Here is a 16,458-nt window from a genome sequence, read left to right as displayed (position 1 = left end):
TATTGTCTCTTCCTACAATTGAAGTCTCCTCTGAAAATACCACAAATAAATTCTAATGATGAAGGCCAAAGATATTTTTGGTATAGTTTTCCATACATGACTGAAGCTGCAGCTTACATAAGCCCTGCCTTTCCTCCATATGATCATTTGTGCTTGTTTAGGTTTAACTTGTTCATCTGATTTTAACTCCAGTTAGTGCTGCAGTGTGGCACAGAAGCTTGGGGATGAAAGAAGAGGACACTGAGGGATGATATTATTTCCTTCTGTATCAATTCAGATTTGTCGTGCATAGTTACTGCGAGCTGTCTCATTCCTGAGATGGCAGTGGACTTCATTACAAGTATTAGCAAATGGCAAAACAGACTAAATATTTTTATTTGTGAACTGTTGCTGTAATTGCAGCATGTGTTTCTTACAAAGGCAGTTTGTTCTGAAGTTTCTCCTACTTAGACATTAACATAAAGGACTGCTTACTGTTGGTCATGCAAACAGCTAGGGAGGCAAGCAGTTTAATCTGAAGTGGAGCTTGTTTTTGCCAACCTCTTCCTTCAGAACCACCTGAAAGTTGTTCAGGGAGTCTTCACAGACTTTCACATTAATGGGTAATTAAAGCATGTGAGCAAAGGCAGTTGAGGGAAATACCCCATCTCTCGTAGACAGTTGTGCTTTACCACCTTTGCACAAGCTACAACAGACTTCACTGCGTATAGTACTGGGAATTTCCAGGAAGTCATTTTTAGCAGAAAACAGTTTTTAAGAATTTGCACCTCAAGACAATCTACATGAGTACCTTCTATGATACCAGAACTACTAGTTCAAAAAGACTGAAAAACTGATGGTAAATAATAAAATATTCTGTGCAGCGGATGGACTGCTGACTCAGTTGCTTGAAATCTACTTGTCAGAGCCTCTTTACCCTACCTCTTTCAGCCTGCCTTGTACTTAGTCATTTGTGTAATACCCTGTCTGTATTTCTGTTGTTAATAGTACTACTACTATGGGTAGCAAAGATGCTGCTTGATTAGATGCTTCAAATATTACTGTTTAGATAGAGTCAAGAGAGATCCTGTGTATGCTCACTGTATCTTCTGTACAGAAGGAAAAGTAAGAGAGCATAGCTATTTAGGATACGTTTGCCATTAGATAAGGAAGAATTTCTTCTGGGAAAAGTGAACTACAAAAAAACCCTCCAAAACCCTCTCTAAAACTGACTAGAGAGCAGTCACCTTGCTCTGTTAGAATTTAAATGCCCAAGTCACATACTCAGCTTACACCAGCCTTCACACCATGATCCTATCATCCCGTGGGCAGCTAGGAGGGAAACTGGTTTGCATTCTGCCTACTGAATAACCTTTTTTTTTCTTTTCTTTCTTTTATTTTTTTTTCCTGTGGTTTAAAGCTGGTTCAATTTCTCAGTTCAGCTGACCACCACTGCTGCAAAGCAATGAGTAGCCGCTGAAATCATTGCTGAAGTACCATGTGTGCCACTCAAAGGCCCCTAACATCATTTAATTTTCCATAGTAGAGCTTTCTAAAAGAGCTCAGTGCATTGAAGTCACTGCACTCGTTCAGTCCCCACTTAACACATAAGCATTTTGAGTGGCATTAATAACAACAACTATTTACTTGGTTTACTGATGATAACTCTGGTAACAAAGTATCCTGTAACACCAAGGATCACCAGGCTGAAAGCCTTTAGGATCAAAGGGTGGTTTGATCCCAGAAACCTAATACTTGTGCTTTTATCTCTTGCCTGCCTGAAGTTTGGTTTGACAAGGGAGCATGTGTTTGGCTCTTGCTCCTTCCTATCGAGCACAAGAAAAAATGACAGAAAACCTACAACACTGCAGTTTTAGTCAAGGTCACCAGTCAGATCATCATTACTGGTGCATTTTCAAGCAATCTGACAATTAAAAATTGACCTAGGTCATAACATGAGTGCAGTACAAGATAAAAATAAAAGAGGTCATCTGCTTCAACATACATGTACTATGCTGATCAGGAGGATTTAATCCTTCCAGATTCAGCACTGTTGCCAGCTCTGAATTCAGCACCAGTCATGAAAAGTAATAAACATGATTTAATATAACTTCTGCCACAATACTTTTAAAATTTCAATCTTCTTTTATTGAAACTCATAGTGGTGGTTTTCTTTTAGTCATGGAATAACTAGGAGAGCTAATATTGTAGGGAGTACCTCTTCAGTCAACTTAAATAAGGAAAATTTTGTAATGTAAAATGGCTTCCAAATTCCAGCTAGCAATACCATTCATTGTTAGCTTAATGTTTCAGTAATCTAGGTACATTTTCAAATTATCTTTTCAATGGATCAATTTAGTGCATTTTAATGCTCTAGACTACAGTGTGATAAATTAACAGTAACCTGCTTTTGACAGACAACAGCCTTCCAGGTGCCTTAACAGACATGAAAAGCAATAGCCTTTAGATTATGTTCTTTTATTTGAAATCAAGCCAGCAGACTTTTAACAGATACACTTACCCAATTTTTAAGAATCTAACTAATAAGATCTTTTAAGTTATTTCAAGATGTTACTATATCTTTCTGGAATATGTATCCTAATTCTTCTGTTTTATAGCAGAAGTGAGTTGGTTTTGCATACTTTCTTTGCATACAGATAATAGTTTGGATTTTTTTTCTTCTTGGTTCCCCCTTGCTCCCCCGCCCCATCCTTTTTTTTTTTTTCACCTCTTTTTTTTTTTACCCCCTTCCCTTTTCTGGATCTGACAGTTCTATATGCAGATGTCTGTGCTTGCATCATTGTCTGCCTTATTTGCCATGCCTTATATACAGTATCTTCCAAGCGGGAAATATCCTGCTCAGTACCCTCTTTTAAATACTTTGCCTCTCAAACTGAGCTTTGCTGTTAGAGTCTTAAACATGGTTGCATTCTTCCAGGATCTGCCAGTATTTGTTTTATTTTGTCTGGTTTTTGTATCTATAATAGAGCTTGACAAGAAAAAGTTAAGAACACAACCAAATCCTTGAAGTAAAACAGTATAATTAAAAATATATTGTTTTCTTCAAAAACCGTGAAGTTTTCGAAGTTTCCTAAGAAAATGACTAAGTTGTGTAAAAGATGAAAAAATTCTGCTAATAATATGTCAGGATGGGCCTTGAGCAGATGTCATCTTTTAAAATCCATGTCACCTACTCCAAGACAGGATGCTGGAACTTTTTCTGACAGATACAGATCTAGCTACATTTTAAAAAAAGTACTTCCTTTGGATTTGGAAACGTAGCCTTCTGGGAGATCTAGTCACATACAACTAATGGTGTTTTATTCTGTATCAAGAAAAAATTAATCTTGCATATCTTAAATTTTTTTAAATTTTATTTTTTCACGGACGTGACCCCCTTAATTCTCTCATTTAAACAAGTAACATTTCAGGACTCTTTTAGCAGAAAATGTTTAATTAATAAAATTGTCAGTATCTTTGATGAATTTAGTTTGTCTACAATCAAAATCAATCAACAAATCAATGTTTCCTTTTAGACAACTTGCCTTTGGTACGCATGGGGGTGGGGAGCAGAAATGGTCGTACGGCTTCAAAGTGTAATTTACTGACTGGTGTGTGATAGGGAAAGTGAAAATTGTGGCTTAGCGTCAACAGTTATGAGTGAGTCTTTAATATATTGTGGCAAGAGCTGTGTGAGTTGCATTAGTGATTCTGGAAATAGAGATTCCCCAGTGTTGATGTGAAATCATGTTAGTATGGAAAATGTACTGGAAGAGTGCACATGACATGTCTGTAGGTAATGCTCATAATTTCATTTAACAAGAGACTGTTGCTAATTAAACATGTTGCTTTCACCAGGCAGTTAAATCTTGATTACCCCTTTGAACCACTAGATTATTAGGATAATTTTGTAATACCTACAAGAAGGAGTTGAAATGCTGTTGACCTTAATTTTGAGTTAGTCCAAGCCACCCTTTAAGCCTTTTCAAGTTCTGCAAAAATAGCAAACCTGTTTTTAACAACATTCCAGGCAGTGATGTTATGCACATGGCATGTCTTTGCTGGACATGCAGAACAAGGAAGTGCTCTTAAGAATTAATGTATGATAAGCCTTGAAAGCCTTGCATCCTGGCATATTCAATTCCTGTTCCTACAGGGGCCCCCAAGAGCAGAGGGGATTTGCTTTTACACCAGAGCAAACCCAGGTGAACCTAAATTGTGGCAGTGAGACCAAAAGCATTTATTCTTTCTGCTGTGCCTGTGGCACTGTAGCACTGAGCAGCTGTTGACTGTGAGATATATTAATCCTCAACAATGAGACAGCAATGAGATAGCAATGAAAAAATAAATATCCAGACTACACAATTAATTTATATCTTCTTCAAGCACTTCTAATAGTAGGCAAAATACAACTACTACACATACTCTTCCTTCCCTCTCTTCTTCCTCCTTCCCCACTAAATTTAATTCAAATAGCTGCTATGCCAGGAAACCCTGCAAACAAAATATTTCGCTGAGATAATGTCCCTGCTCCCTAGTGCAACAGACCTTTGGAGAGCTCTTGTTCTCTTCAAATAACTAAAATCAGAAGGGCCAAAGAGAAACTTCACTTTGTTTTCACAGCAATTACTCAAAGCATTTTCCTTTGCTGGTTTTTAAACATTTCTGCCTGCTTGTGTAACTAAGGGCACAAAGAAAGAGGTCTGTTCCTCCAGTCTCAGTATCTCCAGTCTCATGGGCTCTCCTTCCTTAAAACACAAGACTTCTCCCACCCTTGCCTCCTTGGTTCAGAGTTTCCTGCCTTTGCTCCTCCTACCATGATCCGTGAAGAGAAGGCACATATGAAAGAAACACTAAGAAACCTTCTTAATATTACCGGCCAAGGTGCAAAGTGAAGTTTCAGAGAAACTATTTTCAGATTAATTAGATCTAGCATGTGAGAGGTGACTGTTTCTCAATTTAGTAGCTATATTTTAGCTTAATTTTTTAGTAAATTCTGCATCTCAAACCCTCTTAAGAATAATTGCTTTTGCATATCTACCTTTTATTTGGCAAACTACATTTTGCTAGGGTTTCATTTTTGAAATCACATTGTTTTTACCTATTAATGTATCAAAATCTGCAGTCAATATAGAGGACTTGACCTTTGAAGGTTGAATTTTTACTAGTAGCCTGAAGAATCTTCAGAAAATTCTAAATCTGCCAGACTGGCAGTGCAGCCATGTAATTAATGTATTTCAGTTAATTTGGATGAAACTATGAGAACACAAACCTATTTCCATCAGCTGAGCATCTTTCTAACATTAAAATAGTCACACGTGGAAAAATTTTAAATGTGGGAAAATCCTGCACAAGGCTACTTTCGCCATCCTAAGATGAACGACACAGACTGGAACAGTCTCTCAAAAAATTGGAAGTATGCTAAGAGCAGAAAACACTGAAAAGAAAGTGACAGTCACAGCAGAACAGAATGACAATGAAAATATCAGAACACTTCACATAGCTCTCTCCGAGATGCTACAGTCATCAGTTAATTTACAGCCAGTGGAGGTTAAAAAAGCATATTTGAACCAGCTGCTCAAGGGAGGGCAGTGATTTAGTGACAGATGATGAGGTACTTGGTGGCTTTCAAGAGAGCTGTCAACCTACCTATGCCTGTGAGCCCAGCTGGTCTGCACCCAAAGGTGCTGAGGATGCTACCTGCTATCCTCAAAAAGCTGTATTCTTTCAGCTCTGATTAATCATAGAGCCTGGAGAAGGCTCCAGATAGCCAAGGTAAAACAAACATTGTACCCATCTAAAGGAAGGGCAGATGGAACAGTCTGAGGAACTACAGGCTGATTGTCTCATTTTCAGCCCCTAGGGAAAGCATGTGTGAAGCAAGAACTCTTAGGCAAGTACAAGCACACAAGGCAGAAGATGGAGACTGGCTAAGTGATACCTGATCTGATGGATGATCATCTGTGACAAAATAATTGGGTTTGTGGATGAGGTGAGAGCAGTAGATGATGCTGGCCTGGTTGTACATAAGACTTCAGCAGACACTGTGAGGAAAGGCAGCAAGCTGGACTGGAGGAGGGCAGCTTCAAGGTGTCTGCTCTGCCTACAAGGAGGTTACTGGCAGCTAGGAATTTTTGACAATAGTTGCCAGAGGTAGAAACAGGAGAGTTTTCAGCCGGAGAAAGCAGGCCTCAGGAATTTCCATGGCAGGGTAAATAAACATTGGGACAGGCTACCTGGAGAGGCTGTACCATCTCTGTCCTTCATGGACTTCAAATCTCAGTGACACAAAGTCTTGAGCAACCATGTCTGATCACACAGCTAAGCCTGTTTTGGGCAGGGGGTTGAGTTTGGAGACCTGCTGCACTCCACATCATTCCATATAACTTTTCCTATATTCTTCCAGTAGTTATACAGTTACAAAACTACTCTAGAGAAGTAACAGCTGAAGAAAAATATTTCCAGAGTCAGATAATCCATTACTTACAAACCAAATGTTTTAAATAATATGTAATACCAGAGGTTTGCTGCAGCTCATTTTCCCATGTTGCACATATCCACTTTGTCACCCCACAACTATCAGTCCCCACAAAGTCCCAGTATATTGGTTTTCACCTATTGTCTTATTTTTAACTCAGTATTCCTTTCACAAGAATTAAATTTGGTCAAATGGTTTGGGATTAAATTTGGTCAAATGGTTGCTCTTACATGAATGACAGTTTCACTCTGTGAGGGCCAGGGTGCTTGCTACATGTAATGTGATGGGATCTCCCCATTACTGGCAGTCACATTTCAGAGGCTCACAATAGCCCAGATGAAGCTGGGAATAGCAGGGTTTTTTTTGAGCAATGAAAACACTTGGCACTTTCTGGTTCTGTTGTGACCACCATCTGGCTTTGCTCACACCACCAAATGAAGTCACAAACGAATCCATTTGTGAGATACAACAATGGGATGATAGGAAATACTTCCTCGCTTTTTCTTGGAGCGCAGTTAGAAGGAAAATGAGTCTGCACTTTTACAAATCTCACTTTGGACACGAAGAAGAATCTGCGCAAGCAAGTCAATCTTCTATAAATGTCTCTAAGAAGGTATTTGGCTTTTGGCTACTTAAATATTGTTTAGTAGCTATAATGATGAAGTTGCTACTTCATCAAAGTAACTGTGGTAATGAACTGTAGGAAAGCAATTCTGTTTAGTGTAATTATTTTCATGTGTGCTCCATCTTGCTCCAGAAGGTCTGTATATCTGGACTTGTATGGTACTTTTATAAACAACTGTAAGAAAGGTTAGATACTTACTTGATTGTGTAGTTTGCCATCTCTTTGGACAGAAGCTGATACATAAAATAGTTTAGACTGAGAAACCACATTATAGAGACCTTTGATGGGAACTTACTATCTGATACATAGTCTAACAATACCAAAGAAAATCTTGTCTTAAAGTTTGTATATCAGAATATATCAGCGGTGGTATTTTTATATAAATGCGTTTGGGTTATAGTAGTATAAATGGCTTTGGCAGAAGGCAGTATTTGGTTAATGTTTGTTAAGTGCTACTCTCTTTAACTGCTGGGTAAAAAAAGGAAAAATAACTCTACCAAAATTATTTCAGTTTCTGCCCACTGCTCTGTGTCATTTGTTGGCAAAGGTAGTGGAAGGAAAAGTATCAGCAACAAAAAGTGACCATGAAATGGTTGTTGAACATTAACAGCATTGGCTCAAATTTTCTTTCCCATATTTGATACTACCAAAACTGTAGGAAAGGACTATGATACAATTAATATTTCATGCTGCTAGCCTAGGCCAATTCTTAAAAAGAAATGAAAGCACTTAATAGTATGTTCAAAATTCCATCTGTGCCCCAGCACACCTCAAGTTAGAGGCATCTAGTTTCCATCATCATCTAATCTTTGATCTTTGATCCTTCATATGTGCATTTACACATCTCGCATCTGGCTTAGCCCATACTGCACAGCCCAGCAACTGATTAGTTTTAAAGCTTGCACAAAGACATGTGCTGTAAGCATACTCAGAAGGCTTTCCTTTTCTTCCCCTCCCTGTGTGAGAACAGCACACACACTCATTTATTGAAAGAATGAGAAATACATGTCGCTGTCTACACAAGACTTTGATCTCTTCTCTGAAGAAGTGAGTTTTATAATTCCAAGTGGGTTAAAGACAAACCCTTCTCCATACTCTTCACTGCCTTTGCCAGCCCCATGCAGTTGTTATTTTCCTGTGCTGGCTGTTCATAAGGTTTACGTAGCTTTGTGCGTAATCTCAGATAGGGAATCAGGCACATAATGCCAACATCCCTTTGGGAAAACATTTTAAATGCAGCCCAGTGTGTACATCTTCACTGATATTTGCAGATCTCTGTGCAGATACTGCATGCTATTTACACTTTGTAACTGCTAAGGAGGAAGTGTCACTGTGCTTGTCTGACACCACATTCCTTTTATCTCTCTCTGAGGTTGTGGTACAAACCAGTCAATACCAGAGGCCCACTGCTAAGCTGGAAGGGTGGCTCAGAGTGATGGCAGGTCTCAAGAATTGACATCTGAAGAATGCCAGGCAGGAGAAGTCAAGAAAACAGAACAAAGCAATGGAAGTTACAGGAGCCTGGACCCTGCATAGTTTCAGAAAGGAAAGTTTATCAACTTCAAAAGGCTTACGCAAATAAACATCAGCTGGAGAAAAAAAAAAAACAACCTTCACAACCCTGCCTTTTAAACACCTCTAAACACCAGATAGAAGATTCTCTATCTTTATTTTAAAAATGGCAAAATAAAAATGGTAGAATAAATTTTCAGACTTGGTGTTAAATTAAAATATGCAAAAAAAGGATTAGGCTGTTGGATAAAATACTCTCAAATAACACTTAAGTATATGTCAAGAGGCCTTTGGCACTTTTCCTCACAGAACTGATTCCAGTGCTGCAGTTTAATATGCAAATCCTGGTTTCAGAGCTACTCAGTCCACATTATTTCTGCCATAAGGGAGTCCAGCTGCTGGGCAGATTTGGGACACTGCTGCGATCTAGACTGCGATCTAATTCCTGTGGCTCTACAGTGTATTTTATGAAGGTTCACACAGTACATTTTTTGTTAGACAGAGAACATCAGCAGAGGCTTGCAAAACACAGTAACATCTAGGGAAATTATTTGCATTACCTTAGAGACCAAAAATGTCTTAAAAATAAGCTGTGAAAAGCAGAACAAGTAATGAGACTCTGCTTAGCACAAGCACTTACTTTTTTCCACATAGCAGGGGGAAGGTAAGAAGGGACAGAAGATTCAGTATTAGATGTGAAGTAGTGAAGTGGCTAGGGAATCCCATGAAAACCTTGGGAACACTAGTATAGAAAAGAAAATGGCATAGATCCGTTCACTTTTTCTGGAGTTGTGGCAGTGGACACACACTGAGTGGACACATAGTGAGGGGGAAAAGAAGAAAAAAAATTCCTCAGTATGACTTTTTACTGGAGTTAAATATTAACTTGTCCAGAGGAAGTAAAAGGCAGAAAAATAGCACAGGGTTATTTGATTTCAGCATAACTTTATCCAAGTGCCCTACTGTGGCCAGTGTAATGTAAACAAATGGGAAGACAGACCACTTCCTCCAAAGAAACTACATCAAAAAAAATCACAGGACACTGCACTAAAAGGCAAGGGAGATGAAGAATATGTTTTGTTAGAAAAATAGAATGAGAAAATGTATAATAAAATCATAAATAGATTGGAACTAGAAAAATAGCAAAAACTTCAACAACCCCAAAACAGGAAAACAGGAAGGCTGACAAAAGGAGGAATAGAAAAAACTAGTAAGAGGTAATGACAGTAAAACGGCAGGATATGGTGGAAGAAACTGTTCCAATGAAGTTTTGCCATTTTAAGAAGTTGTCCATTTTGTCTGTACCCATCCTGTCCATCACAGCAGTGGTGAAGCATTATAAATGACTTAATATTGTACTTGTGGGAAACTGCAAGCTTTGACAGAGAGACCACTGCACATTTAGGGGGCAGTGATTCACACCACAGCTCCACTGGGCAGGTGCTGCATGCCAGGCTGGTGGTCAGGCTGTGCTGAGCCACACTGTGCCATTTCACACCGTGCTACACACCTTCCTCCACCACAGCCTTTGCATGGTGCTGGAGGAGCCTGTGGGCTCAGCACTCAGCACTGTTGGTAAAGCCCTGTCTTTTAACACAGCACAAGAAATTCTGTGGAGAATGTCTTTCTTTTTTGACAGTAGAAATTATGGATAGAGTTGCTTTCTTGTTAGGAAATCCTACAACAACTTGAATGACTGTCAGGGGTGGCTAACTAGCTCTCTCTGTCATAAATAGGGTCTGTGGAGTGTCTTGCTAAAAAAATACCATTTTGAATGATACCTTACAAGATCTGGGTGTTTTTTCTTATGGGATGGCAACAGACCCGCACCTCCAAGGCAAAACCAGAAGCTCTAAATGAAAATCACTCTAAGGAACTAAAATCAGCACATAGTTAAAAAAATAAAATATAATAAAGCTAAAATCTTTCCACTAACCTCCCCAGAACAACTAACACAACCTCCTCTCACCTGCAAAGTAGTATGTATGCATTCAGTACAAATGACATCAAGCAGTGTAAAAAGATTTGGCAGTAAATTGAAATAAAATCTTTTTTAAACGCACCAGGGGCTTCTCCTCCCTGGAAAGTTAAATTTCTAGCTTACCTAAAATGGAACAACTATTTGGGAAAATCTTTCCTTGTGGAAAATCAATTCAATGTAATAATGCCTTTATACTTTTTAGAATCTAATTCTGAAACAAGCCCATCCACACTGACTTCTTCTAAACAAACAAGTCTGAGATAGCCTCACAAAGAGATTGGTGCAGATCAGGATGCTCATTTCCATCTGAAAGTTGAAAGAACAGGAAGTTAAGCATCACACATCAATCATCTTAAACAATGACAAGTCTCTTGCACAAAGTCCTATCCTAGTGTTTTCTCACAAATCATCCATTAGCTTGTCTAAAGCATAACAAGAAGTCCTCTGGTACTTACATAGCACTCACCTGGTCTGTTCTTTGAGCCTAAAAGTAAAATAAATTGAATTTTTGGGTTTACTACTACTAAACAGCTAAGAATGCCTTTCTTCATTTGGGAGAACATGCCCTGTTTACTACAGCAATTTATGAGATACTGTAATCCAGACATTTTTGTCATGAGACATACAGTCACTATAACTTGTATTGGAATAGATTCCAGATACTTCACATGCAGTAAATGGAGATCAAACTACATTATATGCTTATACTGCAAGAAAACAATTTTATCCTCTGTAATCTCAGCACAGGGGTGATTTCAAGATGTCACTCCAAGATTAATGAATTACAAGAGTACAAAACCAGCCCCAGCAAAGACTTGAATCTTTGATCTCAAGCAAGAGATCTCAAAATTCTTTCCTATTGCACATAGATACGGAAATGCACTGTCATAGCAAAGAAGGACTGAGGGAGAGTCGTGGAGATGGGCAACACTGCCCTATGTTAAAAACGGGACCACACTCCCGGTACAAAAAGTGATTTCAGCATTTATTACAATAAAAAAGAAAGGCCTAAAGCAAGGGGGCCCGGGGGCTGAGCAGGAGCGTTCCTGTCGAGGATGCTGCAGCGCCGGCGCTGGCTCTTCTGAGCAGCGATGTCCCCGATGTTCCAGGTGGAGCGGCACGGGTTCAGTGGGTCAGATGCCCCTTTTTATCCTGTTTTTTGTCAGTTTGGATTGGTTTCTGTTTGGATGCTTCATTTGCATGAAGGTTCAAGGCGCTTGATTGGCCCATTACAGTTCTGTCCAAGCTGGCTCGTTTCGCTTGGGGGTGGTGCACTTCACTTAGGTGTATTGTGGTACGTTGAGTACAGTATTTCTGACAACTACCCCTTCAAACCCCTTTTTACAACAGTTTCTAACCTATTTTTAACACTAGACTTCCTGCTACTGCCAGCTCTGCAGATTTAGCCCCTAGCTTTGGGTGAGGCGATTGCTTCCCAGCACAATGGTCCCCTGGGGCTGCACACAAGTTTGATGGTGGCCAGTCAGGCACAGTGAGTACTGGATAAACACGCAGTGGCACACTGTGGCTCCCTGGGGACAGCCAGAGGGAAGAGTGAACAGGGGACATCCTGCAATTCGAATGAGGCAGGAGCGCCCCAGGTTGGGGAGCTATGTGCTTTGTATTTTTTCTGCATTGATGCGGAGTTACTCTTGGTGTGACAGTTAAGATTGATTTCAGCTATCTCCACTCAAAAATGCACATTCCTTGTTAGACTTAAAAATCAGAGAATTCTAGATATCTTAACAATTACTTTAAGTGTTAAAATACTTTTTATTCAACAGAAATGGAAAAGGTTAAGAGTTAGAAATGGGCTATAGCCATCTACGTGTGGCAAGCCAAACGACCAAACTTCTTTTAATTTGTGTATCACAGTGTTATTTTTTTTCTGCTAGGCTGCTAATCTTTAACAGTAGCATTGCCACAAGGATTGCACAGTTGTCTATTCTTGTAACCACAAGTAAAGATACGTTAAAACCCACTGAACATTTCTGTAGAGAGGGTGACTGGCTGACTTCAACAGAGCCAAACAAGATCTGTCTTATTTACCAGAAAATTTTCAAACAGAAGCCTTTTACCTAACAGGAACCAGCTGCCCTCATCTCACTATTCTTTCACCACTAAAATTTTCTTAAGTTCCTCCATTTTATCTTTATCCTAATTCTTCCACCATCATGTAGCATCACATCTGGACATGTGCACTTTTTGCAATGTCAGACTTTTATAAAACTTAAAAATTAGGCATTTAAAAATAGAAGAGTACATTGTTTTCACCACATACTTAAAAAAAAAAAAAAAAAGTCTTATGCCTTCATTCAGTGTAGACCTGCACAGCTATCCATACATTTAGTTAGACACATACCTGTGCAAACACATACACAAATTAAAGAACAGGCACAATGCCTTGGCAACAAAGAGAGGTTTCATTGCACTGTACAGTACATAATATTTCAAATGCCAGAGATGGTCATACTATTGGTTAAGAAATCCCCAAAATAACAAAATAACAGGGATAAAACCTTTCCCCAATGCCCACTGCACTGTTTTTAATTTCACGTGCAACATTTGATTTCACATACAAGACTGACAGAAGAGTGATCTGTGCCTGAGCTTGCCCCACACACTTTCCAGGGAAGAGGACATACAAATTTGAATGCTCAAAGCCTGAAAAGGACATTTGTAGATGAGTATGTGATCACAGAGCAGACATTCAAACTTGCATATTACGGAAGCCAAGCCCCTTTAGCCTCATCCATTACTTATCGCACCTGTATCTGGATCCTCACTCAAGCAACAGACAAGTATTGAGCAGCTCAAAATCAGGTACTTTTGGGTAGCAACTGAGTAGCAGGTAGTATTTTTGAGGCCAGGTTGTAGAAACAAACAGATGGTAGTTAAGGGATCCTCCAACAACAAGGTGTCTGAATCTTGCTTTACCTATCTGTATCATTTAGTGGCTCTAATTCAAGGCTAAACTGACAGGCCTCAGAGGAAATACAATCCCAAACCCACAAACATGCTAAGCCCTTTTCACCTGTCTTACTTTGATCAATAAGTATCTTCTAGTTCAAACATGTTTTCCTTTCACATTTCTTCAGTCATCTGTTTATTAGCCTTGTTCTGGACACAGGAACAAGCTGTCTGGAACAAATTGGTCTTGGACACCACTTCATCTGTCACCTCATCTGGACTGTTGAGGCCACCTGTAATGTATTTTTGGCTTCAAAAGTCACATTAGTTGGCTGTAGCGTGGTGCAAAAGAGGACTTTAGGCTAGCCTAGATGCTATGGGTAATTTTAACTCCACTTGCTTTAACTGGTCTTAAGCTTTGCATCTTCCTTTGTCTTTACATACTAGCAGCCTCAGAGAACACTATGTAGTTTAATTTCATTTTTCACATAGTTGAACATTTGCTTATTTCCAGCTCCCTTTCTCTCCCCATCTGGTAATTAATGATGGGAAGTCCTGTCAGCAGTTGCAATACCTTTGGGAAGTTTGATGCCTATAATTTGTGTCATGTATATTACCCACTTGTAATTTGTTATGATGACTGATGACTTATTCAAAGACCTTCTAGGCTCAACTACTTGCACTCTAGCACTCTTAACACTCACAGCAACAGGCTGACCGTAAAAAGGATTCATCCTGTCTCCTGTGCAGGTATATAAAATAATCCCAATCCTATTTATAAATCCAGGGTAAAGAAAGATACCTGCAGATGTTTTCTACAGGAATAAGATCAATAACTTGACTAACTCTATCTTGGGTAGCAGTACTTCGTATTCATCAGGCTTTATTCCATTCATAAACTGAAAGAATACTGTGCTGGTTTTGGCTGGGATAGGGTTAATTTTCTTCCCAGCGGCTGATATTGGGCTGTGTTTTGGATTTTTGCTGAACACAGAGTTGATAATACAGAGATGTTTCCGTTACTGCTGAGCAGGGTTTACACACAGCCAAGGCCTTTTCTTCTTTTTTGTGCTCCATGCTGGTGAGGAAGCTGGGGGTGCCTGGCAGGCTGGGAGGAGACACAGCCAGGACAGGTGACCCAAACTGACCACAGGGATATTTCAGATGATGTGGCATCATCTTCAGGATATAAAGTGGGGGAAGGAAGGTGGAAGTGGGATATGTTGAGACTAATGGCTCTTGTCCTCCTCTTGTAGGGATGGCTGAATACCTGCCTGCCCATGGGTAGGGCTGAATGAATTGTTTTACCTTACCTGTGTGTGTGACTTTTGCTTTCCTGTTAAACTCTTTTTATCTCAACACGTGAGTTCTCTAGCTTTTACTCTTCTGATTCTCTCCCTGGTCCTGCTGGTGGGGGAATGAGCGGCTGTGTGGAGCTTGGCTGTTGACTGGGGTTTAAACAATGACAATTACTCACACAGCAAAAGAAAAAGACAAAAAAACCCAAGAGAAGACAGAACTTAACATGGCAGAAAATAAGTATTAATACTAATGAATTAAGTATATTAAAAAAAAATTCAAGGGTAACCATGAAAAAAGGTCATGTACTGGTAGGTAAGAAGTAATGGCTTTAAAATCAAAGAGGGTAGATACAGTTCAGGTATCAGGAAAAAAAAATCATCACTATGAGCGTGGTGAGGCACAGGAACAAGTTGCCCAGAGAAGTTGTGGATGTCCCACCCCTGAAAGTGTTCAAGGCCAGGTTGGATACACTGAGCAACCTGGTCTACTGTCCATGTGGGTAGGAAATAGATGATCTTTAAGGTCCCTTATAACCTAAACCATTCTGTGATTCTATGATATGTGGACATTTGTGAACTGAGCCAAATCTGAGGTAAATAATTCTTGCTTTGTTTTTAGTTTTTTCCATTACTTTGCATCTGGAATATCATCAGGACAATTTCTTTATCATATGAAAAAGGTCTTGATAAAGCAGTGGTCAAAAAGAGCTTTATATTGCAAAATGTTGTTCACTTCTCATCAAGTTTTCCATGAAGCATCTGACTTTCATATAGCATTTTACAAGATTTATCCCAGATCTGTCCTTATTGAAATCAATCCCATGCTATTTTTCTTTTCATTGTGCATTTTTTTTTAGTTGTGGTTTCATAGTAAATGGAACCTACCTCTGTAGCAGTACTTCCTGTTGTACTTCCTGATGTACAACTACAGTACTGGTTTCCCCATATGCAGAAAAGGACCTGTCCTGCACTTAACCTCATTAATGAAAGCTGAGAAATAACTGTTTTTCTTGGCTGAACATTTAGTTATTAGTTCAGTCCACAAACCATAAGGTGTGTTTGTTAAAGGCTCATAGGAGAATAGAGGTCAGAAAAAAAAATTTACATTAAAAAATGTTTAAAGTTTAGACTAACTTTCAGATAGGGTTATGAAAAAGAAAGAAAACCTGTTTGGTAAGTTACAAAGCAAGAGTTATCAGGAAATTCCAGATCCACAGATGTTCTGTGAGTGTCAGAGGGGTCACTCTATTGTCTTTAACATCCTTTTAGCTTTAAAAGGGATGTAGTAGCTTTTTACATTTATTAACCAACATTTATATTTCACTTTTTAAGCTGTGGAGAAATGCTACAGAAATGTGTATACCTTCTTAAATATTTTATTGATCTAATTATTTACAGAGCACTCTATTTTTTTGAGGAAATTTTTTTCAGATATATATTTCTATGAACAATGAATTTATTTTAATGATAATCTCAGTGCTAGTCATCTGTAATAGATCACTCCTTAGTAACTTCACTGGCTTCAGTCAGTGTTTCTGAATGCTGCTAAACATGCTGACTGCAGAAAAAAACCAATAAAATATTTAGATTTAGCTAGGTGTTAAATTTTAAGCCATTGTAAGTTACATTATTGTCCTCATTACAAGCTAGTTCCTTTTCTGTACTCAAAAAC

At 38.9% G+C, this 16,458-nt stretch overlaps 1 long non-coding RNA gene across 1 annotated transcript; it reads left to right on the top strand.

Annotated features, from left to right (window-relative positions):
• Window positions 1–6,757: 6,757 nt before the first annotated feature.
• On the top strand, window positions 6,758–8,793 carry LOC128822529 (uncharacterized). Its single transcript, XR_008441475.1, has 2 exons — window positions 6,758–7,070; window positions 8,455–8,793. It is a non-coding gene; the product is annotated as an uncharacterized LOC128822529 (long non-coding RNA).
• Window positions 8,794–16,458: the final 7,665 nt, after the last annotated feature.

The sequence above is a fragment of the Vidua macroura genome, chromosome Z (genome assembly GCF_024509145.1).
Source record: "Vidua macroura isolate BioBank_ID:100142 chromosome Z, ASM2450914v1, whole genome shotgun sequence".
In the NCBI taxonomy this organism is placed as follows: Eukaryota; Metazoa; Chordata; class Aves; order Passeriformes; family Viduidae; genus Vidua; species Vidua macroura.
The sequence above is the reverse complement of the archived record's forward strand: the minus strand, read 5'-3'. Positions and strand labels throughout refer to the sequence as shown.